Genomic DNA, 26,498 nt, shown 5'->3' on the forward strand with positions numbered 1-26,498 from the left:
CTTGCTGAGCTTCTCTTCCACGCCCCCAGTCTTTTAAAATTCTCCAATTTCATTTTTACTCCAGTTTCAGTTCTATCAACTCAAAGATTTTTGGCCTTGGGGCAAGTTTGCCAGTTTCTCTGAGCCTCACTCAATTTCCTGTACTGTAAAATAGGAATAATAACATGCCGATTGCCAAGAATTCAAGGAAGATTTATTTGAAAATACTTTATAGATTATAAAAGCAATATAAAAACAAGGGATTACGATTATGTATGTTAATAAAACTCAAAGATACCCGCCCCTTCCATGAGGTTAAATGGCCAACTGATGGTTTGAAGGTTCATGGTGGGGTGGGGAATAGGTATTCTGGGAGGTGGAAGAGAGATTTAAAAAAAGAGATGGAAGGCTGCGAAAGAAAATAGTTGACAATTTGGAAGGAGGTAAGGTAAATACCACATTTTCCTTTAAGGAATGAATGTAATTGCTTGCATTTTCTCTCTATTTCCTTCTTCTGTTTCATTGATTATTCCTAAGGCTAAAGTTTCTGCATTACATTCTAATTCATCTGACATAGCGTGTTTTTAAAAACTTAGTGTTGCTTACTTTGATTTTCCTGTAGTCTTTTGCTGATGGAGCTTCTGTGAAGGGCAAATTCTAAGTACAGTTGGCTGCCACAGCACAGAAGTAGGAAAGGGATGGTTCTGGTTGGGGTCACCCTTGGAGAAACAGTGCCAGTCACAGACACTTGCTGGCCTAAGGCAGAGGCGGCAGTAGTTAGACCAGACCAAATGAAACCAAACCAAGCAAAACCAAACAAACAAAAATGGGGGAGGGAGGGGAGTTAGATGGGGGAGGAGGGGACAGAAAGAGACAGAAGAGAGGAAGAGAGCAGGGGAGTGGAAGTGGGTGAAGAGGAAGGGAAGGACACCAAAGAAAATGATGGAGAACATCATTCAAGTATGGAACATGTATTAACTCATTTAAGCCTCATGACAACCTTATGAGGTAAGCACCTATTTTTATTACCCCTACTTGATAAATGAGGCAATTGAGGCACAGAGACGTTGAGCAACTCCTCCCAATGTCACACAACTCCTAGGTGAATAGAAGTGGGACTTGAACTCAGCCATCCTGGCTCTGGATGGAGTTTGTGATCTTAACCATTACACTAGCAGTTTTGAAACTTCCTGGTCTTGTGACCCCCCTCCTCCACTTTTTTTTAAAAATTATTAAGGATGGGTTTTGTTCAGGTGGGCTATATCTATTGGTATTTACCACATTAGAAATTAAAACATTTAATTCATTTTAAAATAATAATAAACCCGTAATATGTGAATGTAACATTTTAAAGTGAAAATAGCTACATTTCTTAAAAGAAACATAGGGAGAAGAGTGACATTGTTTTACAGTTTTGCAAATTTCTGCACTATGCCATACCTCTTTTGGTGTGACAGTGGTTAAGCAGAGGACAGGAAGTGAGAGACTGAGGGTATAAATGATGGAAACTCAAGGCCTGTCTCTGAAGGCACCAATGTGGTCTGAATGAAGAAGAAATGAAAACTAAAGAATTGTCTCTGAATAGTATAGAGCAGCATCTGGATTTTCATCCCCACTTTAATCCTCAATAGGTTGTTTGGATTCTTTCTTTCTATCATCTATCTGTCTATCTATCTATCTATCTATCTATCTATCTATCTATCTATCTATCAGCTATCTACCTATCCACTTGTATACATATATGTTTATACACACAGCTATATATATGGGTCAGTTAAAAAACTTTGAGTTTAGGATAGATTCTGAATTAGAAGGGATTTTTGAGATTCTCTAACTAATCTTATTTTATGGAGGAAGTAGCTGATGCTGGGCAGGAAAACGGCTCATTGGTAGCTGAACTGCTGGTTAGTGGATGAACTGCTGGTAGAACCCAGGTCTCCTGTCTCCTCATTCCACTTCACAATGTCATATCATAGGAATTAATACATCTAATTATGCAGCCATTAGATAAATCTATTTCCATCAGAAAGTTTGTGAATTGACAACCATACAACCTGTGATAAATTCACACGCTTCATCAATGCCATTATGAAAAATTGCCCTTCATGTCCAAAAATTGCCTCTCCCTGAATGTCTTGGTCTCTTTGATATTTTGTTAGGACTCATTACAACTTCTTGCTTATTGCCTTTTGTTTCACAAGTGGTGCCGAAGAGAATATGGGATTGAAATTGGGAAGAGGATAAGAATATGAGAACCAGCAGCTCTGAGACATCTGAGAACACTGATTGGCTTGTTGCTGTTATCGGCAGGATCTGCTTTTCTTAAGGATGAGCATATTTTGGTCCACAGGTTTCCAAGACAAGCACATTCCTGCCAACAGGATCCCTGGACAAGCTGTTCTGGAATTTGAACTTGCTACTGTAAAGGGGTTAAGTCCAGGACACACACACTCATTTCGGTGGGGGGTGAGCCATAGTTGGCTATGTTAGCACCTCATTATACAACAGTTCCAGGATAAAGTGATTCCAGATGTGCTCTCAGCAAGTACCTAGTACTTATGTGTTTAACCCATTAGGCTAAAATCCACTTTCTGAATTTTGGAGAAGCCAGAAGTTAGTGAACTAAGTAGTTATTCCTAGTTACTTTATAAAGCTGATTCTAAATTGGCTGTAATTTGAAGTATGCTTCAAGTTAGCGGATTATAACTGTACAAAACATATATATTTACACATATATACTACATGTATTCACACGTACATATATCTTTCACAATGATTAGAAGTTCATTTTGGGTGCTGGTTTAATGATTATCAAGTTTCTTTGTCTTGGAAATGTCATTTAGAAAAGTTGAGAGAGCATGTATCTGAGGCGTATTCTAGTTTCCTTCTGGTTGGTGGCTTGATGTGTGCATAATCAAGCTGCTTGTGGTTCTGAAGAGTAAACGTCGTGATAGGGAAGTCCTGGTTAAAGACCCTCCACCCCCCTTGAAAATGCTGTTTGAAAAATTTCACTTACGAGCTTTGGATCCTGACTTTACAAAGAAGAGTTGAAGAGGAAAGGAGTTGAATGCCTTTTCTGCCAAGTCAGATTATTATTAAGAGTATGGGAATTTTGCATCACTTGGCCTTGGAAGGTGGGGAGCTGAGGTGAATGTTTCATTTTTCTTTAAAATATTTCAGATTTGTCTGCAAAAATTATGTTTTCTGTTGAATACAAGGGAAAGCTTTTTAACTGATCTTTGCTACTTTAGTTGAGAACACTGCATCCTCATATGTTCCTTTGATATGATATTAAAATACTTTTAAAAATGTAGGTATTATGTCTGGTCTCAAGGACCACAGCAGTTATTTGCCAAAGGCTTTAACCTAGGGCATTATTCAGCAGGCAGGAATATTAGAAAACATATTCTTCAGGGGTACCTGTTTTGCTGCAACTAGAGTGGCAGCTACAGCAAAGCAATCTAGATGAGAGCGTGGATTCTAGACCCTGACTTTCTAGTCTGATTCCTGGCTCTGCTTTTTACTAGCTGTGTGCTTCGGTTTTCACAGATGTAAAGGATGAATAATAACTGGTAAAGATTTAATCAGTCTGTACCTGTAAGGAAAGCACTTAGAACCATCCCTACCACATATTAAGCACTATGCAAGTATTAGCTTCAACAAATAAAACAATCTCAAATTTTGTCTTTGCCTGTCTTTGGCAGCTTAAAGCAGCATATCACTAGTTAAAGTTAAAAGAAAATGATCCTTGGGATTAATCCTTTCTTGTGAAACATCTAGGTGCGTCCATCCAACTGGGGCTAAAGTTGGAGGATAAGAAGCTGAGGAAAGTTTAGATATCAAGCAGAGTGTGAATGCCACTGCTTAATGCCTCAGACTGAGGCCTAGCTAGATAACGATTTGTTTATATTATTTCCATCTGGAGATAAAGACCTGTGGTGTTACCCATCAACTGGAGATGGACTATAGTTTGTGTGTGGATTGTCAAGCAGTTGTATTTTAATCATGTGACGGGCTTACTCTGGAGGAAATGGAAAAGTTGTGATGTCCCCCTAGTCATTTAGGGAGTCAGTACTGAGTCAGCCAGGTAGGGCCCCCTAGCCTGTATGCCAATTTTGTGACAATTAGCCTTGTGCTATTGCAGATCTTCAGACTCACAGGGCCTTTCACTTGGAGAAGGCTCCTCCCTTGTTTTTCATTCAATATTTCTTTTCAGAATTATCCACAGTTAAATTCCTTATTGGACATGCAATAGATTAAAATCACATTCAAGTTTGGAGTTCATCCAAACATAGCAGACAGCCTTGATTCTTTGACATTACCCCATTAGATTCTTCTGTTATAGTCAGTGGTCCTGAACTTTGGAAGATGTGGATCAGGTAATAGCTCTACTATCCCCCACAAAGAGCGTGCCATCTGTGAAAAGGAATTTCAAAGTTTTATCGTTTCAAATCTATTTACTCTCTTTCTCAGGGAAACAATAATTTCTATTGTTCTATTCTTATCCTTCCTCATTTACTAACCTTTTCATTTTCATTCCATATCCTGTCTTGAGTCTTTTCCATTCTGAAATGCATAGGAACTTTGCTCATTCATGGTATAAACACAGTCCTAGAAACAGTTATTCTGATTATCAAACTTCTAATAATAAGCAACATGTACTCAATACATTTACAGTTTCTAAAGTACTTTTCAAATGCCTTGTCACATTTAATCAACCCTGAGCTTTTGAGATGGCTGTGAATAATTTTCTCCATTTTTATAAACTAGAAAACTAAAGCTCAGAGATCCACATACTGTGCTACCCAAAAGATATCGGGAGGCTTTTCACCTTTTATTGGTTAAAAAAAGAAATTTATCCACATATTTTCCATGTTATTAATTTAATAACATCTTTTGCTTTCTTATGTGTAGCATAGCTCATGTGCTGGGAAATATCTATATTGGTAGCTAGCCTGTGAATTTGTCTCAGCGTGTTTAGAGAATATTTTGGGATAATTTAAAATTCTTAGGGTTTTCAACTCAGACTAGACAAAAAAACAATAAACAACCCTTGGACACACACAAAAAACTATAGTAGTTATTGTATCTATAGCATTTCAAAGTAATCAGAGAACTTTGAATTTCTGTTTTGTTTTGCTTATCATATGCCCCAGATAATTTGACATTTTCACTTTTTCTGACTTTTTTTCAGGGTGTGTTGACACTCAAGTTAATTTCAAACTACTTTTAAGACTATCCAGTGCCTAGCTTATCAGAGACATTCAATACATTTCAAATAAATGATTGAATTATTCACCACATGGACAGAAGGCAATCTGTAAGTAAGTATATCTAAATGCAAATAGTCACATTATGTTTATTGTTTTAAACTAGAAGGTTTTTGACATAGTCTGAAGTGGTATAGGAAAAGGAGTAAGGACTTTGGAATCTGAAAAGATCAGGGTTTGAAGCTTCACCCTTAGGGGTTCATCACTACTAGTTACTACACCTTCCTTAAGCAATAACTTCTCTGATCTTCCGCCTCCTCATCTGCAAGTTTGGGATTAGATTAGCTACTTTGCAAGATTACTGGACAGATAATCTGAAATAATGTATACAAAGTACCCAGCACTCTGTTCCATGTATAAAAATGTGCTCAAAGTTAACGCCTGGCATTTTAAGAAAACACGTAGCTATTGTGGTTCTAAATGATTGTAATTAAAAAAATATTGCTGAGTGCCCATTGTGTAGTAAATTTGTGAGAGAAGTATGAAGATACATACAATATTATCCTAGCTCTGCAAGATTCCTACATTTGCTTTGAGGCAGTGACAAGCCTGAAGTTTCTGAAGATGTGCAAAAACTAATTTAAATAGAATCCTAGCAGTATTGTTAATCTTGAGGGCTCTGAGGGCAGGCAGCTTGGAGGTGCTAGGGGAGCAGTGTAGATGAGGTGGGACATTTTTCAATCTCACCTTGCACCCTGGCCAGTGAGCCAGTGATGGGGCTTCCTTCTGTGTCTTTAGGAACTGCGGAAGATGCTGCTGGCTACTGACACTGATCAGGAGGGCGAAGAATTATTAGCTACTGATTGCTAATGGTAGAATATTATACAAAGCAGAGTGAGATGGCCAAGTCTCTTACTGAGGAAAGACCCAGTCTTTCAATATTCATAATCAACCAAAGTCATATAGCAATCCTTTTTTGATATGATTTTGGGATATGGCATTTTTAGAATTTGTATACATAACTTAGCAGTCAAGCTCACAAGGATCAGATTGTATATTATCTGATTAACCTTTTTTTGTGTGTAAAAATCAGCTTCAAAGTCTACAGCCTAAAATACTCGTAATGACAATTCAAGAAACTATTCTGAATTTTAAATAAAAGAGCAAAGGGCCAAAAATAGTTAAGATAATTTTTGAAGAAGAACAATAGGCAGATTTTTACTTTAATAGACATCAAGACTTATTATGAAGCTGTCATAATCAACGCAGGATCGTAATGGCAAAGGCTTGGGTATATATGCAGATGGGACAGAATGCAAAGTTAGAAACAGATGTACACATATATTAAAACTTGATATATATGAGCGGCCATATACGGGAAAAGTTTGATGATCTAGTAATGGATTCTGGTGCAACAGGAAAAAGAGTAAAATTAGATCCCTATATCATACCATACACAAAAACCAATTATAGATTGATGTGAAAAGCACAGGTTTTAAACATCTAAAACAAAATATTTTATGTCCTTGGGATAGGTAAGGATTTCTTAAACAATGTACAAAAAACATAAAGAAAACCATGGATAAATAAGCTTGATCATGTTAAAATAAGAGACTTCTGTAATTCGACACTTAAATAAGTGAAAAACAAATGAAAGATTTGAACATATAAAGAAATTAATGCACAGAATATATAAAGAATCCCTATAAATTGATAAGAAAAAGACAACCCAGTAGAAAAATGGGTAAAAGGTGTGAATGAACAGTGAACAGAAAAAACCCACATGGCCAGTATTCATGAGAACATAGTGATCAGAGCAATGCAAAATTAAAACCATCAGAAGATACGATTTTACATCCACCAGAGACCAAGTGTCGGTGAGGATGTAGAACAAAGAGGAGTCTTTTGTATTGCTCATAGGAGAATTTCATTGGCACTACCACTTTGGAAAACAGTTTCACTAGATCTAGTACAGTTGAAGATGACCCTACCATGCTAGCTGCACCTCCCAAACCATCCTACAGATCTGTCAACTCCAGTGTAGTTTGGGGATCTCAGAAGATTAACCTCTACACTTCTGAGATTCTACCATGAATTAAAATAATGATTTTCATTAACCGTGCATTGACTACATTTGTAAATGTATTTCTTACATAATTCACAATGGTATAAATACTAAGCTCTAACTGCATATTTAAAATGAATCTAATATATACAATGAGATGTACCAGTACATTATGATAGCATGAAATATTAGTGATTACTGGATCCTTACAATTCTATTGGCAAAAAAAAACGGTGAGACCTGATGCCCTGAAAAGATAAAATGTCTTTTTCAGGCATGTGAATAATAAAAAAAAAATATCCTACTGGTTTATGAAGAAATGGGTGTTCTTTTAAAATAGTAAATATTCATATGCACTAAGCCAACCTTTTCATAACTATATTCGTAAGATCATAGAAAACATGGCAGCTCTTCCCATAGCTGGAAGAATGTGTGGTTACCCTGGCAACAACATCTTAGTTCCTGCTTCCAAGTACCACCTGGCGATTTCAAGACTAACAGCTGTGCAGCCTCTACATTTCCATTGAGGAAATAAAATGAATCCATGCATCATCTCATGGAGCATTTAAGAAGAAGCGAGCTTGCAAATTTGAGTAAGGAGGGAGAGAAGTAGCATTATGTACTAGCAGAACCAGTTAGGATTAAGTCCTAACCGCACTCTTGGAAAGACTTCCTCAAGCCTTCCTCAAGGACCATCAGATCTTGAGGCAGATTTTTCATCAGAACTCTAATATTCAGATGGGTCCAGTAGTCCAAGAAAATTTTCTTATCCCTTACTAAAAATGTGTACTTTTAAGTGGAATCGGCACCCTCTATCCTAACAGGCATTTAAGCAAAATGGTTGTATACCCATCACTGTGAGAGGTAGAGGAATATGTAAAAAACAGTGCTCTAGTTTCAAGCGTGTTTCTCAGTGCTCCTAATTTTACCCAAACTATAGGGACCTCCCTGAGATCTAGTCACACTTAAAGAGCCAAATCCTCTGGGAATTTCCAATACAATGAGTTTTATAGGAACTTCTGAATTGAGTGCCAGTGGAAAAGAATAGCATTGCTAGGCTGTAGGAGCACATATCCTGTCATCTCAAAAAAAAAAAAAAAGAACTAAAAAACTGTGAACAAACAATTTAAGGTATATATTTACTTTTTTCCTTTCCCGTTTTTCCCTGATTATTATGATTCTACACATATGTTATAGAAAATTTAGAAAAAATGTTCATAGAAGCAAGAAAGAAATCACTGAAGGTCCTAACATTGTTAATGTTGTTGAAAGTTTCTTTTATCTTGCTTATGCATTTTTTCAGCTTTGTACTGTATTTTAGAAGAGTTACTCAAGTTATCCATCCATACAATTGGTTTTCTGCGGTATGAAGTATGATCATTATTGCTTCAAAGGAATACATTAATTCTGATATGGCATTTTGAGTTTCTTTGCATTTTTTTCTTATTCCAGTGGTTTTATACTTTTTTCTTTTATCTTTATTCATTTTTGAGTTTTCTTCCTCTTATTTCATAGAGATCATGTTTTCATACAACTCTGTTTAGGATACCAAACAGGACATCAAAATTTTCTTTGGTGCTGTAGAATCTTTCCAAAGGCATCAGGTTGCTTTTATCCTGCCTCACCCTTGGACATGGAGAGATCTAGCTATCCAGCCCAATATGAATAGGGTGCACAGAAGGTCCCTAGCACTGTCACTTGTAGTATTCTGGCAATTTCCCTTTTCTGAACTAAACACTGAAGACTGGTTATGTGCACAGCCTCTGTCCAATTTCCAGGACTTAGAATTCCTTCATTCAATCACACCATAAATACCCAAGTCCCTACTATCTGCAGACACTGTCATAGGTGCTGGAGATAGGACAGTGAACAAAACCAGTTTGTAGACAATAAGTAAAGCTGTAATTGTACAATATAGAGGATAATATTAAGCTTCTGGTAAGGGAGATGGAGGTTAGGGAGGCAGTTGTCTTACCTTGGGTGCCAGGGAAAGGCCTGCAGAGTGTAAGGCAATATTTGAGCTGATAGAACTGAGGGAATTTCTCTGGGTGTGTCAGGCGTTGCTGACAGGGTCCGTGAGAGGAGGGCTGAGATCTGACTGTTGGGTAGAGCAACGTGGAGGTCAGGTCATTGGTGACTTTGACAGGAATGGTTTCCATGAAGTCAGGAAGGTGAAAGCTGTTTGGCAAGGATTCCAGAAAGAATGACAGGAGGCAGACGATAGGCCACTCTTTAGAGGAGCTTTACTCTTAAAAGGAAGAGAAATGGGGTGGGAGCTGGAGGAGGATACAGGACCAAGACAATTTAAACATTTTTGTAAATGGGAGAAATTATTACACCGCCCTTGTTGGCTGGGTATGATCCAGTAGAGAATAACAGTAATGCGAGAGCAAGTGGACGATTGCTGGAGCAATGTCTTGGCGTAGGTGAGAGAGGATGAACTCCAGGGCACGAGTGGCGGGAGCGTTCATGCTCAGTCATGGCTACAGGAGGGAGGCTGGGGTGTGGGCACGCAGGGAACCTACGTGGGTGGGGCCCTAGACATCCAGTCATTGTGACTCAGCTGGACTCGCACCAGCAGTTAGCATATAGGACAGACTAAGGTGCCATCTGCTGTTCTTTGTACCACGTGCACCAGTGCACTCCATTGAAAGGCCAACCCCCTGCCCCTCCCCACACAGGCACGCGTGTACAGGCACTGTTCCCAGGCCTGCTCTTGTCCTCATCATTTGGTGTTGGTAAAGCAAGTACTAATTTATGCCCATTTTGCAATTTCAGAAGCCTTGGGCTCAGACTGGTTTAGCCACTAAACCATAAGGTCACACACTGATAAATGACAGAGCAGGGAATTGGACCTAGACATTTTGACTGTCTCTGCATTCTCCCGCAGTGTTATCAGTTGGACTGAAGAAACAGGAAAGGGATATTTTACTTCCAAAGACTTTAAGATTTGATGTCCTTCTCCTGCTCTCCAGGTGTGTGTGGGATACAGATGGCCTTGTTACCGCACTCACTGAATAGAGGCTGAAAGCACCCAGGAGCCTACCTCCTCTCAGCACAGCCTTTGAGGGACTGGACTTGGACTTCATCCTCCAGCCACCTTTTGATTCACACTTCACTTTTTCCTTTTGCTCTTTAAATCCTAGGAGAAGGAGGGTTTTGTGCTCATTCAGTTGCCCCTAGCCAGAGGATAATAGAATTTTGAACTTGGAAGGAACCATTCCAGGACTGCTGGTTTAGCCCTCTCCTTGTGCACCCCAATTTCCTCATCTGCTATGTTGGTATCTCAGGCACCACCTCTAGAACTTGCTACCCTCAATTCAGGAAAACACACACACACACCCACACACACATTGTTCCCTTTTGGAAGAAGATCTAAGAGAAAAGATGTGAGGGTTTAGCCTGAAAACTCTCCCTGCTATTCCAGGGGCTGTCATTGCAGTCATTATGTGGGCCACTGGTGGTAGGGCTTTAACATGGCGGAGACCTGATTTATGGTGCATTTTCCTCAAGATATGCTATTTTGTATTAGGTGCGCTGTTTCCAGCTGGCAGGTGTTTTCTGTTACACATACATAATGTATATTAAGACTCCATAAACTATTGTGTCATGTCATGGCTAATCAGTTCAAACTCCTAATTATAGTGAGGTATTATTTAAAAGGTTCAGAGATATAGATGAATGAAAAGGGTGTTTTAAGGGTGAAAATAGGACACATGTAACCAAGGAGTGGATTTAGGTGATACTTAAACATGTCTTAAACATTGAAGTTTAGGTTAAAAAGTATTTAGAAATACTTTTTAAAAAAGTGAACTTGTTGAAATGGTGTTGCTAACTTTTTTGCTATCAGAGGGTTTATTCATTATGAATTTGTACCAACTGGACAAACAGTTAACCAAGTTTACTCTTTGGAAGTGCTGAAAAGGCTGCGTGAAAAAGTTAGACGACCTGAACTTTTCGCCAACAATTCCTGGCTCTTGCATCATGACAATGCACCAGCTCACATGGCACTGTCTGTGAGGGAGTTTTTAGCCAGTAAACAAATAGCTGTATTGAAATACCCTCCTTACTCACCTGATCTGGCCCCCAATGACTTCCTTCTTTACCCAAAGATAAAGGAAATATTGAAAGGAAGAAATTTTGATGACATTCAGGGACATCAAGAGTAATATAATGACAGCCCTAAGGACTATTCTAGAAAAAGAGTTCCAAGATTGCTTTGAAGGGTGGACTAGCCACTGGAGTCAGTGCATAGCTTCCCAAGGGGAGTGCTTTGAAGGTGACGGTAGTGATACTCAGCAATGAGGTATGTAGCACTTTTTCTAGGATGAGTTTGCGAACTTAATTGTCAGACCTTCATATGTACATATACAAATAAAATAGATGTAGAGAGCCATAACAGTGATGCTCCTATGGCTCAAAGCATATTCACTAGAAAACATCTTGGAATGGAAGATGTTTCATTCAATCCTCTTATAGAAAGTTTTGCAGAGGTTCCCACTTTAATTTGCTGCCTTTTGCAACATCTTCCTTGAAGGCCTTTCCGTTTGCGGAAAAGCTCAGGCATGGGTATGAGCAGAATCAATCATGTCAAAGAGAATGAGATGATGGCTTCACTAACATTTCCATATATGTTGATCGTGTGGGAGTAGAGATGGAGGACTGGGCAAAAGCTAGAATTAGCCCCGTGAATTATGTACTTGTTTGGACACTGGGCCACTCCTGCCCCAATCAGTGCCAGTAAATCCTGCAGACAGCTTCTACACCGCCACTCTGGTTCTGTCCCACTCATATAAAAATCCATGCCAAGGTACAAACCACAATCCTCCCTTTCTTGGTTTTTCATGCAAAAACTATTTTTGAATACATTTAAATGTCAAACCTTCAAGAACTTTGAACAGAGGAGACTTCAGCTCACTCAGTTCCCAACATGGCTAAAAGAAATAGAAAACAATTCTGATGAAAGCACTAAAATCTTAGAGGTCTCTATTTTTCACTGAGTTTAAGTTCCAGAGAGAGAGACAAAATTGTTATGTTGAAGGACTAGGATAAAAGAAGAAACGCTGAGGAAAGTACAGGTATCAACAGCAGCACTTTCATGCCCGGGAGAGGCTCCGGGGTCCCATTTGTGAATAACATTGCAATGGCTGCTTTATGTAGCATGTCAATAAACAGTCCCCACATTGTTTAAAATATTCAACATTAACCTAAACAGACATAGATATAAAATGCCAGTCCAGGCAGACATTTTTGAATATACACATAGAACAAATTGTGGGAAGAACTTGGTGCTTTTTTCCCAAACTATTTTATGCACATATTTCATATTAAATACACATTCAGGGTTCACAGTCTAAGCAATAGAAAACACATTTTTTAAAATTATTTTTTATTGTGAAGTACACATTTTTTAGAATTAGTTTCAGCTGTACAACACAGTGCAATAGTTATACTTTTTACCCCTCAAAGTGACAACCCCCTCCCCCAATCCACCGCCCCCTTTCCCCCTGATATCATACATATCTATTACAATTCCCTTGACTCCACTCCCATACTATACTCCACGTCCCATGACTATATATATATATATATATATATATATATATATTCACTTATAGTTGACATACAATATCATACAACATCAGCTTCAGGTGTACAGTGCAGTGATCAAGCCTCTTCCCCATCCATGATGCAAGACATGTGACCACCTGACACCCTACAAAATATTTACAACATTATTAATTATATTCCTCGAACTGTCATGTCCCTGTGGCAATATTGTAGTTACGTATTTATGCTGTCTAATCCCTCACAACTAGCAGCCATTAGTTGTTTCTCTATATCTCTGAGGCACTTCAGAAAACACTTTTTTAATCAGCTCTGGACAGCAGGAAATGCTTCCCGCGGGAGTTCTAGGAGGGTAGTCTTCACTTAACAGATGCTTGTTGATAATAGAAGGCAGGAAGTTATATAACACGGCTCTAGCTTCAAAGAACTTGAGTTGTGGTTGAGATCTTTAGGGAGCCTGGTCATCAGGGAATTTAAGAGAACTTTTGTATAGTTATGTGAGAAAGGTATAATAAACACATGAAGAGGAAGGAGAAAGTCAGAGTTTTGATTTCAAAATTAGAAACTAAAAAAGCATTTCCAGGCCATCTGAAAACGGAGGTAGAAACAATTGAATCAACCGTAACACTGTGTATTATCGAATACAGTGTTTCCTAAATTATGACATGTGTTCCACTGGACTCCTCTGAGAACCTGAGGAAAGTTATGGGCCCAGAAATAGCCACCTACCCTCAAACTTTTACCCCAAATGTCAGCGATTTGGAGTCTGAGTCCATGGGCTTTATAGTTTAAATCTAATGCAGTTACATTTACCGTAGTTAAAGGAGTATAACTATTTATTTACATTTCTGTCTCCTCCCCTAGAATAGGAGCATTTCTAAGACAGGATTGCATTACGTTTTATCTTTTATTCAAACCCCTCTATGTTTAGCCTTGTGTTGTTTTGTAGAAGACACTAAAAATGTTGACTACCTGCTTGCTGCCTGTCTCAGTGTTCAGTGTTAGGTTAATACAGCATCTTCCAAATGTCAGTCATTTGAGTAACTTCCTCACAGTGTTTGCCATAGCTGTTTACGACCAGTAGTAGTATTTACTGCAAGACAATGATTTTTGTTGATAGACGGAGCATTAAATAATATCACATTTCAGAGTGAGCATGTTATTTTCTATCAGACCAGCTTATACAAAGGAGAGAGTCCCCACTTCTGGTCTATCTTTAATAACTCTCCGATATTTGGAGATCTTCCTTTGGAGCTAAAATAGAGGCTTCTGGAGGCAGCAGTATCTGGCTAGAAGTGAATACATTGCTTTGTTTTTCTTTCATTGTGTTTAGTTTTGTGGAAAGCAATACTAATTTCTTATTTATGGAAATGCCAGAAGTGTTATTTTAACATATACTTAAATTAAAAACAAACTGTTGATTTAGAGAAAAGCAGTGCATCAGTTTTCTACTGCTGTGACTACCCCAAAACGTAGTGGCTTAAAAACAATGACTTATTAGGATTCCGTGGGTTGGCTGGGCTTAGGTAGGCAATTCTTCTTCTCCATGTGATATCTGCTGGGGATATTTCTGTGGCTTGGGAACTTGGCTGGGGCTGGAAGGTCCAAGATGGCTTCACCCATATGTCTGGCAGCCCAGTTGAAGTAACTGGAATGAGTGCAGCTGGCTTAGCTTCTCTCTCTCCACCTAGTCTCTCATTACTCAGTAGTCTGGCCTGGGCTTTTTTACATCGTGGATGGAGCCCAAGGAAGTGAAAAAGAAAGCTACAAAGTCTCTTAAGGCATAGACCTGGAAGTCACAAAGTATTACTCCTGGCATATTTTGTTGGTCAAAGCCAGTGATAGGATAAGTCTAGATTCGAGGGGAAGAGAAATAGACTTTATATCATTTCTGGAGGTTAGTGGCACATGTGATCAGAGGTGGGAGGAATCTGGCAATAATTTTGCAAACAATCTACCACAAATGGTAAGTACATAAGTAAGTAATAAGGCAAATTGTAACAGATATGACAAAAATGTTGAGATCGTTGCTCAAAAGACTGATGTTTAGAAGATGCAGTATTCGCCTAATACCTAGACTAGACAGTCCATTTGCATTTTTTAGTACGTTGTACAATGCACAAAAAGATTAAAGGGAAAAGATAAAACATGATACAAGCATTTTTTAGAGCTGCTTATTCTACTGAGAGAGACAGGTGAGTAAATAAATAATTACAACAAAATAACCATAATGCATATTAAAGTAAAGGGTTTACAATATAGAGTCCTGACATTTTATGTAAAACTTTGAGAGAATGTGATTTTCTTGGGCCCATGACTTTGAGCAGGTTCTCGAGAAAGTGTGAGACCCTAGAAGGGACTCAAAATCACTGAAGGAGTCATGAGGCACAATGATGTCATGTACAGGGATGACAGCTGCTAACTCCAGTGGTAACGAAAAGGCTCCCCAGAAGTGGTAACACTTGTAGATGGGAAGGAGGAATAATTGAGGAGGAAGAATTGGCTTGAGTTGGAAGTCAATTAGATGGGGTGGGAACATGGTGAAAGAGGCTAGGAATGTGGGGAATTTGAGAAAGGAGAAGAGGGGGAAGTTAATTCCAGAATGACTAAATTTTCTAGCTGGGGAGAATGGTAGATGTTAGAAAATATAGGAGGAAGAGTAGGTTTTCTGGAAACATCTTCCCAGAATTCAGGTGGTTTTTTTTTTCAAGTTGTAATTGAGATGCACATCAAATAAACCAATAAACAGTTGGGAATGCAGATCTGGAATTTACTACCTTGTGCCAAGCACCTTCATAGGAATTTAATATGCAGCAGTGAATATCTTATGACGGGTGATGATCATGGTCCCATGGAACTTACATTCTAATGGGGTTGGGGGTAGTGGGAAGATGATGAGAGAGACTAGTATGTAAAAATGTTCATACAGATTTTACCTAATATTAAATGCCAAGAATAAAATAAATCTTATTAATGGGATAGAGAGAGTTGGGGAAGTTACTTTATCTAGGGTACTGTGGTGATTAAAGACAGCTTTTTGAAATATAACTCAAAGCTAGGGAGAAGGACTACCCTGCTAACAGGAGATTAACCTTTGCAATGGAAGATTCTCACTTAGAGACTAGATTATTGTGAGGGAGCCTTCCCCTACCGCCTCCACCCACTGACCTCTGAGTCTTCCCAATCTGATGGCTAGGACATCGCAGAAGTGGAGACTCAGGAAAGGAGCTATAAGAGAGAGGGAGAGAACATATGGAAGAATGGCAAGGGAGAGTCACTCACTGACCACTAATGGGGTGTCCCCATGGGGCTCCCCAAAGTAAGGGATTGAGTCTCACTCCTATAGTGAGTGCTTAGGAATGACTTAACTAGTGTAGGGATGCCATTCTCAATTCCTCACCACAATTTTGTACAGGATGTTGTACAGGATGGATTAAATCACTGTATGAGATGGATTGCATCATTTGGACTTGAGTGAAGAACCAGTTGTACAGTCTTCTGGGTTTGGGTGTGTTGCTTTGAGCTAGTGTTAGGACATGACCCTCTGTTACCATCCACAGGCAGTTGTTTGGACCCCTGCAATGGGGATGATGGGTTGAGAACAGAGCTACCTTTGGACCAAGCTACCACCAGGGAGACTGTCTTCTGACCATTCCATTCACCCCAAGGTAAGGATATATTTAATTTTTAAGAAAACTGTGTATTGTAATAGCATCCTGATTTTTCAGTTACTCATTTCTGAGCACATTTGCCCCCTACCCTGAAGAATGTCTACAGTGTGAACTAAATCAATCTATATCAGTGCTTCTGACCCACCTACTTTTGACTTGTGCCAGGATGTCCCTCTAGATTTAAGGTGAACAAGAATAAATTAGTTCATGACATGTGTTGAAATTATAGGACCCCATAAAATAAAAACTTCAGCGATGGGAACATCATCATTTTAGAGCTTATAAAGATTTCAAATATTGGATGGGCAAAAAAGAATTTAAATGATTGGATCTATTATTTTGTTAATCTTAGGTGAAATGTCATTTCAAAATCAAGGCCTTTGAGGGCTGGCCGAGTGGCGCGATGGTTAAGAACTGGCTTGGGACGCCAGAGGGCCCCGGTTCGGATCCCACATATGAGGGCCAGTGACACTGCCCTCCACAGCTAAGATGCTGAACAACAGCTCAACCTGGAGCTGGGCTGCTGTGAGTCGCCAGCGATGGCGTAGGCTGCAGCCCCTTTGGCAGTGGGTTGCCATGGGCTACCGTGTGTAGCCAGCAGCCAGCGTGAGCGGCCAGTAGCCGCAGTGAGCGGCCGTCCAGAAGCCGGCAACTGATGTGCCTCGCCCGGGAAGAGCGCAATGATGGTGCCAACTTGGGTCAGTGAAGCAATGTCCTCCACAACTAGACTGAAGAACAAAAGGACAGCAACTTGTCTGTTCCCCTTCCCCCAATTCCCCAGCACTGTTCCCATCCCCCCAATTCCCCAATTAAAAAAAAATCTTTAAAAAAACCCCCAAAAAACCAAAAAACCAAGGCCGTTGAATGTTACTAGAAATTGTAGGTGGAAGTAGCAAGCAATGTGCCGGTCTACCTGCCACAGCTCTAGACCTCATTCTGAGAGAAGAGGTTTGGGTATGGGAATTATTTTAGACCATTATTTTCTTGCCATTTGTGGTTGTCACCTTGGTTCTTTGTGTTAGTCAAAATACAAAATTTCGTCAGGAAAGAATTAATCTATCAAACACAGGCACTAAACACATCTAGGACTCTTAAAATCCTTCAAAAGCGCACATTACAGAAAAGCTGGAGAAAATGTGGGCTTGGTGTCATGGAGCTGCTGTCTTCCTTTGTCCCATTGTTTGTGACCGTGACTATTTCAGTGATGACGTAAACCTATGGAATCAAATCTCTGATATGTTTATGATTCTCTAGCCACATCTTGTAGTTATTAATACCATAGAGGTGGCAGGGACACTTTCAGCATACAGTGCCTCATGTCAAGAGAAAATGAAAACCTTCTGGTAAAGTCCCCAGAACACTGGCCGTAGGCTTTGTCCTGAGTCTGTCCCATAACATAGACTCTTAAAGTGGGGACCTGAGCTGTTCACCTTAAACTTAATATGAGGGAGGGAAAGATAGCAGTGTTGGGATTCCTTGTGTTGATGATGTAGAATACTCTTCTTACTACTAGTACTACCAGTAATAATAATACAAACCATAGCAATTACCTGGTATTTATAACGTCCTCGGGACTATTTTAAGCACTTTCCGTACATTAACCAATTTAATCCTCATAACAGCAATAGGTAACATTACTACTCTCCTTTTACAAATGAAAAACTGAGGCCCAGAGAGGTCACACATCTGCCAAGTGGGGGAGCTGGGATAGGAGTTGGTGCTGACAGGTCAATCAGACTGGTGGTAAAAGTGAGGACGATATGATTTTTCTGTGAGGTGAAAAAGGTCACTTGGGAAGAAACTGCTCCATCTTTGAAGCCACTGCTGACCCTGAGGAGAGGGTCCCAGGCCTTTGCAGCTGCCCAGGCTCGGCCCATCCTCCACATCCCCCATGAGAAGGGGCCAGGGACCAGGACAGAGGCTGTGAGGGGCTGATGCTGAGACTCTTCTTGTTTGTAGCCACGCGTCCCAGAATCCTACAGTGTTTGGGTTGGAAGGATGGTTGGGGTTACACTAAATTCCCCCATTTCACAGAGAGCTGTGAAGCACTGCACAGATTTAATGCTGGGTTGCAGGGACGCCTTTTCTTTGGTCCTCGGGAAGCAGGCTATTTTCAGGGACGCAGTTAAATGAGCAGGAACCTGAAGCTCCGTTTGTGTCTTTCTTGACCTCCTGTCCCTGACAGACAGGAATAACAAGGTAAAAGGTTAGGATGAAAGGAAGGAGGTCCTACCAGATTTTATGGAGAGACATGTGAACAGGAAGGAGACCTTCGGGCGGGATTTATTTATAGCTCTGTGGGGTCTATTTGTGTTTATGGTACGAGCATTCAGGAACTGTGAAGTTTAAATTCCTTTAATGTTCTTAGCAGGTGCCCGGATGGGATTCGTTATTTTAGGTTTCATATTGATGCTATTAGGAAAAGTCAGAAAGTTCAGAAAAATCTCATCTCCTCCCAGAAATTCCTGCTGGCCCCTCTTCATGAGTGCCACTAGCCTGTGTATTCTTTGGTGCTCCATGTTTTGGGCATGGGGTCATCACTCTAACCTGGACCGTTTGGTATGGTCTGAGGCTCCACTCAGGCATATTGGAGAGAAGGCACTTTCCACTGCTGCTGGCTTTAGCCCAGCCCTCTAATTATGGAGCCTAGGAAACCATCCCCTTTTTCACCTTCTAATTATGCCTCCGGGTACTTTATGGTAAGGGTGACATTTTTCTCTTGACAAGCAGTAGTATAGTATAGAACTGTCCTTGTCACTCTTTATCACTTTTAGTAACTATGAAATCTCTTACAAGGTGTCTAGAGCTTCATAAACATATGTTGATGGCACTGTTTTATTAGTCCTAAAACAGTCAAGGTCACAGACAATGTGCCAGAGAAAGGAAGATAGTGAACATAATGTTATAAATAGATGTGTGGCTTGAAAATGACCCTCTTTGATGTAGGACATTACTTGGCAATGGGAAGTGATGAAATGTAATAATAATTTTATTTTACTTAGGGAAGTCTCCGGGTATATGCCAAATGCTCGCTATGTTTAATCTGATTGGTATCATAGCATGTCAAAGGTCTACACATTTATCATAATTAATTCATGCCAATAAAAAATGAATTAAAGGATAAGATTAGAGCAAAAGTGCAGCTTGGATAGTGAAAAGTTAGCATATGACCCATGTTTAATTTAGGAAACTAAGTGAACCATGTAAGAACAATGTACCTTACCTTTTGCCATTCTGAACTCTTAAACCGAAGCATTGGAGACCATTTAGGTAGTCAGTTGAAATACTAGCATTGGGTCTCATTTCTTTGCCTCTTGACCTCCATTCACCCTCAACAGGTATATTTTAGCAATGAAATATCTAAAAGGTATATTGGTTTTGCTATTTGATGCTCAAGATGTCCCCAAGGCATTGGTTTAGAGTTACCAGTGCATGGGCTGATGATTTGTGCTTAATAGAACGCCAGAACTCCCAGCATCAGGGAGAGAGAAAAGCACCAAAACCAATATCACCATCAACTGCAACATACCAAAAATAATGACAATAGCATTAACTGATGTCCACATACATTAATGTTAACGCTTTCAATACCCTGTTTACACAGGTGTTATGACAATAGTATAAGGGGTGAAGAGTTTAGGCAGTGAGGTTAGACCTTGGGTAAGTTAATGAACTCCTCTCAGAATTGCAATTTCTTCATCTGTAAAGGAGGAAATATTGTTACTTGTCATAATGATTATTATTAATACTGCCTTGACAATTTTTCCTGATGATTAAATGAATAATGCATGTAAAGCACTTAGCACAATGCCAATTTTATGAACGCTAGTTATTATGATCATCATTGTCCCCATTTTTCAGATGACTCAGAGACTAACAAGTCTGGGAAATGGAAGGCAGGAATCAAGCAAGCAGGCAGCTGCTGGTCATTAACAGCTCACCTCCAGGTTGCTTTAGGGTACGGTGCTTTGTGGGAGGGAGGGTGTGGGAGTGAGGATCAGCCTTGGGCCAGGGACCTGACTCTAACTTTGGGAAGAGGTGACAGGGATGAGGGGAAAAGTCGTTATTTATCGTTGGAGCCTCAGGCGCCCCACACTACCTCTGACTGATGGCCTTGTCCCTGCGGCATTCTGCCTTATCGCAGTGAGGGTGCCCTTTCCATTGTCATGATTGACCAACTGGAGAAAAATATTTGATTAGGTAATCACAGGTCCACTATCTCTGAATTCACTTAATTCCCCAGATAACTAAAAGAAGGGAAGGTGGAAAACCTACCAGTCAGGTATGCCCCACTCCCCACCCCTGCCCCTTATGTTTATAGACCTGGATGCTTGGCTTGTCTGCACAACCCTAGTCAATCTGCACAGCTTCGTTTGCAGCATCTTCCAGGAAAGGCAAAATAAGCGCTATTCTTCAGTAAGAGTCATCACAGGCAAAGACATGAATACTTAGAAGCAGTTAACGCTGGTCTTTCATCTATTCAGTTCCTTTTCTGCTAAAGAATAAGCATTTGGACGGTGCAAATCCCCACCCCTTGCCAACGTTTGGGAGGAGAGCTGCTGTTTGAGGTCGAGATTTCTTTGTGTGACAGCTGATAAAACTTGATTTTGTATTCATCTTTTTAAGTGTTTTTTCAAAAAAATTCCTGTAGTGTAATCTCCTGGTGGGAATCGGTGAAATCACCATTCTTTGGCATTTAGTTGCTTTTCCCTCCGTGTTTCCATCTCGGGGATTCTCCCTTGTATTAGATTTAGGTTTTCATGTTTGTCTTTCTTTGTTGGATCATAGGCTTCTTGCAGGCAAGGACACGGCTTCCCTCTCTGCTTGCACTGCACCTGGTACAGAGCTCTGCTCAGTAAGCATCAGAGCAGGCAGAGCTAGTGAACCACTAGGTACTAATTTGGGCTAAACCTTCTTGCTGGCCATTAACCTGACAAATAAGTAAAAAGGAGATGGGAACTGATAGGCTTCACTCCAGCAGGCAGAAAATAATTTTAGCAAGTTAGGTGCCTTTGGCAGTCACTAATTGACACTAGCATAGGGTGAGAAAAAAGGGGGGAGGAAAGAAAGATGCAGAAGAAAGGACCGGAAGACAAAGAGGCTAGGATAGGGGACATATTTTACATCACCAGTTATTTCTCCCAGTTCCCATCCCCTGTCTTGGGCCAGTGTGCTCTACCATTATCCCAGCTACAAACACCTTCGTTTATTTATTTTTTTAAAGCATAATCAAGAGAATGGATTTCATTGGGCTCGCGAATCAGAAAGAGGTAGGGACTGAAACTATGTAGGCAGTGAAAATTGTGTCACTATTTTTCTTCTTTTAGCCAGGTCAAGAGTTCTGTATCAGCAGGTGGGTGGAGACGGTGCATCCGAATATCTGATCTCCCGGGCCCAGAACAACTGGTAGTGATGAGTGGGAGAGGCAGTGCAGGAGGTGGGATCATCTGTGTAACTAGGGGTAATCATGCACCGGCTGGGGGGAATGATGCATATTTTGTCCAGAGCTAGGCTGGGGTAGACCTACTGCACAGGTAAAGGTAAATCTCCCGGGATTTCAATGATCAGGCTCTTGCCTGCGCACTGCTTTGAAAGAAAGGGCATTCATTTTCTGTTTTCATAAACCTTGTTTTTCTTCTTTCATTCTCCTCTGATGTCTTCCCGGACTGATAGAAAGAAAGAAGGGGAACAGAAAATAAGGAAGTAGCTTGGTTGTAAAAAGAATAAGCACTACCATAAAGGCAGGCACCGCAGTGCTAGCAGTAAGTGCTTTCGCTCGAGAAAGAAAAAAGTCCCCAGGCCTACTTTTGCCATTCATGATACTTTGAGCAATTGCTTTTATTTATATTTAGTTTTATTTTTACCAATCATCATGGCTTTAATAAAGAGGCTGCATTGGGTCTCCTAAGCCTTACTGTAAAGAAAATAACTAGTTCAGAGAGTTCTGCAGAATTTGTGTGGACTGGTTGAGGGCCATGTTTTCTATCTAGAGATATCTCTGAAGAGAAAAGAAGGCACAGGAAAAGGGAGAAGGAAAAATAATGGGCAATGAGTCAAGTTAAGAGGAAACATTTTTAAAGAAGTGAAACACCGATTGGAATGGGTAGATTTGATTTTCTTTGTAACCGAGAGTAAAGAAGCTTCTTCTTTTTCTCAGACATGAATACAATTCCGTTGGCCTGATCTGTGCACACATGGTGATAGTTAGCTCGAGTCCACTGCCAGCATTTCAGAGTCGGTTCCATTCCTGGGCTGTGGGGACGACGAGCAATACAGCATCCCCCTCCTCTTCCCAGTGTGTTCCATCTGTGACATTTTCTTTCATTAAATTTCCAGTTTGAAATAGTTTTATTTACTCTAAAGTAGGATGGAACTATGTTGCCAGTGACAGGCTCTGCAGCTCCATCATCACAGAAAGTGCCGTCAGCATAGTATTAGAGAATAAAAAGCTAACAGGTGGAAGTCAGATAAAGCCAGCAGCATGCACAGATGGCAGGGAATTTCCATGCTTTTGCTAATGTGGCACAAAGCTGCTATATGCAAGGTTCTTTTTCTCCATACTCATAGGAGAGGCATCCCTAGAATTTTATTTTAGTGATTTTTTTTTCATCTTCCCAAGAAATCTGTTATCTACTTTGCTAAAAAGTAACACAATAGGTACTAAAGATCAGCGAACTAGTCTAAAGCTTCAGTTCAGTTCATGGGTATTGCCTCCCCTTATAGTGTTTCGACACGGTTATGTTCCTGACCTCAGCAAGCTCAGCCAGGGAAGACAAAGGCAAAGGAAGCATGAGCTCAGGTTGAGACACTGTCTATGCCTCATCATATTTTTGGAAGACACAAATCAAGTGCTAGATTTCTCGAGCAGCACTAACAGCCCATTTTGGCAAGAAGGACGGAGATGGAAACCCAAATGCCTAAGCAGGAGGTAGGGGGGAATGTGATGGTGCTGCTGTGACCTATAGGAGAGTGGAGGGCATTTTTTCCTTTCAATTTTTTATGTTGAAAAATTTCAGACTTACAGAGACGTTAGAAAAAGAGTACGATGACTACTCATATACTCCTGACATAGATTTACGAAGTGCTAACATTTTGTCAAGTGCATTTGAATTATGTGTATTACTTTGAACTATAAAAGTAAGTGGCAGACCTCATGACATTTTACCCCTCAGTTGTTTAATAGGCATGATCACAACCTTAAAATAAACAATAATTCCATAATATTATCTCATATAGAATCCATATTCAAATTTCCCTGGTTGTCCCAAGTATGTCTTCTATCGATTTTTTTTCCTCCCCAACTCATGATTTGATCAAAGGTTCACACATTGCATTTAGTTGTTGTGTCTCTTTGTCTCTTTGGATTTATATTTTTATTTTGCTATGCTTCATGACACTGAATCTTTGAAGGGTTTAGACTGGTTATATTGACAAAAGTCTCATATGTTAGGTTTATCTGATAATACCTTGAATAGATTTAGGTTAGGAAAAATCCCACAGATAGATGTTCCAGTGTAACTAGCTTTAAATCTAATGTTCATGGGGATTTTTATTTTTTTTCAGACTTTCAAAGATTCTATCAGTCTCCAGAAGTTATGAATTGGGGTAGAAGAGTAAGTCATTATTAGCAGGACGTTACTAGGTGGTCAATCTACCCTTAAATCTTCAATCGTCTTAATCTGCTAGATGTTGTATGCATTTTTTTAAAAATATTTTTTATTGGGGAATTGGGGGGATGGGAACAGTGCTGGGGAATTGGGGGAAGGGGAACAGACAAGTTGCTGTCGTTTTTTGTTCTTCAATCTAGTTGTGGAGGATGTTGCTTCACTGGCCCAAGTTGGCACCATCATTGCGCTCTTCCCTGGCGAGGCAGATCAGTCGCCGGCTTCTGAACGGTCGCTCACGCTGGCTGCTGGCTATATACGGTAGCCCATGGCAACCCACTGCCACAGGGACTGCAGCCTACACCGTTGCCAGCGACTCACGGCAGCCCAGCTCCAGGTTGAGCTGTTGTTCAGCATCTTAGCTGTAGAGGGCAATGTCACTGGCCCTCATATGTGGGATCCGAACCGGGGCCCTCTGGCATCCCAAGCGAGTTCTTAACCATCGCGCCACTCGGCCGGCCCTGTTGTATGCATTTTTAAATATAGTATTTTTACTTGTCATTTTTTACTAAAGTAATGCTATACTTTGCAAAACATTAAAATAATGCAAAAGTATTACACAGTGGAAAGTGTCTCCTGTCCTTTTCTACAAAAGTGACCTGCAGTTCCAGTTTCTTGAATACAGTCATCCCCCCTTATCTGTCGTTTTGCTTTTTGTGGTTTCAGTTACCCATGGTCAACAAAGGTCTGGAAATATTAACTGGAAAATTCCAGAAATAATTCATAAGTTTTAAATTGCTCGCAGTTCTTAGTAGCATGATGAAATCTGTCGAGTCCCGCTCTGTTCCACCTTGGACGTGAATCATCCCTTTGTCCCTCATATCGACCCTGTATATGCCACCTGTCATTAGTCATTTAGTGGCTGTCTGGGTTATCAGGTTGTTTGTTGCGGGAGTGCAGCAGTTTTGTTCAAGTAACCCTTATTTTACTTAGTAATGGCCCCAAAGTGAAAGAATAGTGATGTTGACGATTCAGATATGCCAGAGAGAAGCTGTAAGCTTCATCATAGGTACGTGTGTATAGGAAGAAACACAGTGTATGTAGGATCTGGTACTATCTGTGGTTTCAGGCATCCACTTGGGGTCTGGGAATGCATGTCCCGAGGATGAGGAAGGACTACTGTATCTCTCCAGATAGTCTATGTACAGGTAAGTGTCTATGTGGATAAGTGTACTTTTATTTAATTATTTTACAGACATACCAGCCCCCTGTTCCTTCAGCTGGACTCACTCTCAGTGTGCGCACAACCCTGAGCTGAGGGTGAGGCTAGATTTTAGTTTTATTTCACTATGCTAAGAGTCCCTAACATGAGATCTACCCTCCTAGGATTTAAAGTGTACAATACAGCATTGTTAACTATAGGCACAGTGTTAGCATATCTCTAGAGCTTACTCATCTTGCATTACTGGAACTTTGTACCTGGTCATTAGCAAGGCTTACTCCCCTCCCCCCGCCCCGCCCCCGGCATTACCATTCTATTCTTTGTTTCTATGAATTTGAGTATTTTGGATATCTGATATAGGTGGAATCCTGCAGTATTTGTCTCTTCGTGACTGGCTTATTTCACTTAGTATAATGCCCTCCAAGTTCATCCATGTGGTTGCATAGTTTCCTTCTCTTTTATTGTTGAAGAGAGGCCAGCTTTTAAAGACTGAATTTATCACACAACGTGGCCCCTCAATGGAAGCCAGCCTCATGTGATGTGCAACTGAGGAACTAGAAATGTTTTTCAAGGCCAAAGGCAACACTAGCTCTGTGTAGGATTTACTGAGGAAAGGTTTGTGAGCCTCCATATTGGCATTGCTCTCAGGGATCTTCTAGGGGCATGTGATCTGTGTGCAATTAATTCCAAGCCTTACACACTGGCTTGAGAACCCCACGTAAGGTAGGCTCTATTGCTCCTTGTTCAGCTATGTGCTTTAAAAAAATGTTAACAGGATATCTTGGTTGTTCCACATCAGCCCATAGAGACCTACTTTATTCTTTTGAATAGCTACATAGTATTCCATTACATGAGTTTACCAGAATTTGTTCAAAACCAGTCCTCTATTGATGGATATTTAGATTATTTTCAGACTTTTGCCACTATAATTTTAATGCTGCAAGTAATGATGTGTCTTTTTATAATAATACATTTTAAGGATCTTGTATAGCCAGTAACACATTTTAGGGATAGGAGAACAATTAGAATGCTTTTGCTCTGTTTATTTGAAAATATAGGCTTTGTTTTCTTTTCTGGTTACTTTTGTATTGAAACTATTTCGGTCCTAATGCCTATCATTTTGACTTTTCAAAATTGAGTTAAAAAATATAAATTACCCTTTAAAAATCCCAATTAGCA

General features: G+C 40.1%; 1 long non-coding RNA gene across 1 annotated transcript; it reads left to right on the plus strand.

The window, feature by feature from the left end:
- Positions 1–5,218: 5,218 nt before the first annotated feature.
- LOC109388397 (uncharacterized) lies at positions 5,219–25,399 on the plus strand. The gene is made up of 3 exons (XR_002125210.1): positions 5,219–5,303; positions 16,383–16,490; positions 25,353–25,399. It is a non-coding gene; the product is annotated as an uncharacterized LOC109388397 (long non-coding RNA).
- The last annotated feature ends 1,099 nt before the right edge of the window (positions 25,400–26,498 follow it).

The sequence above is a fragment of the Hipposideros armiger genome, unplaced genomic scaffold (genome assembly GCF_001890085.2).
Source record: "Hipposideros armiger isolate ML-2016 unplaced genomic scaffold, ASM189008v1 scaffold_194, whole genome shotgun sequence".
Lineage (NCBI taxonomy): Eukaryota > Metazoa > Chordata > Mammalia > Chiroptera > Hipposideridae > Hipposideros > Hipposideros armiger.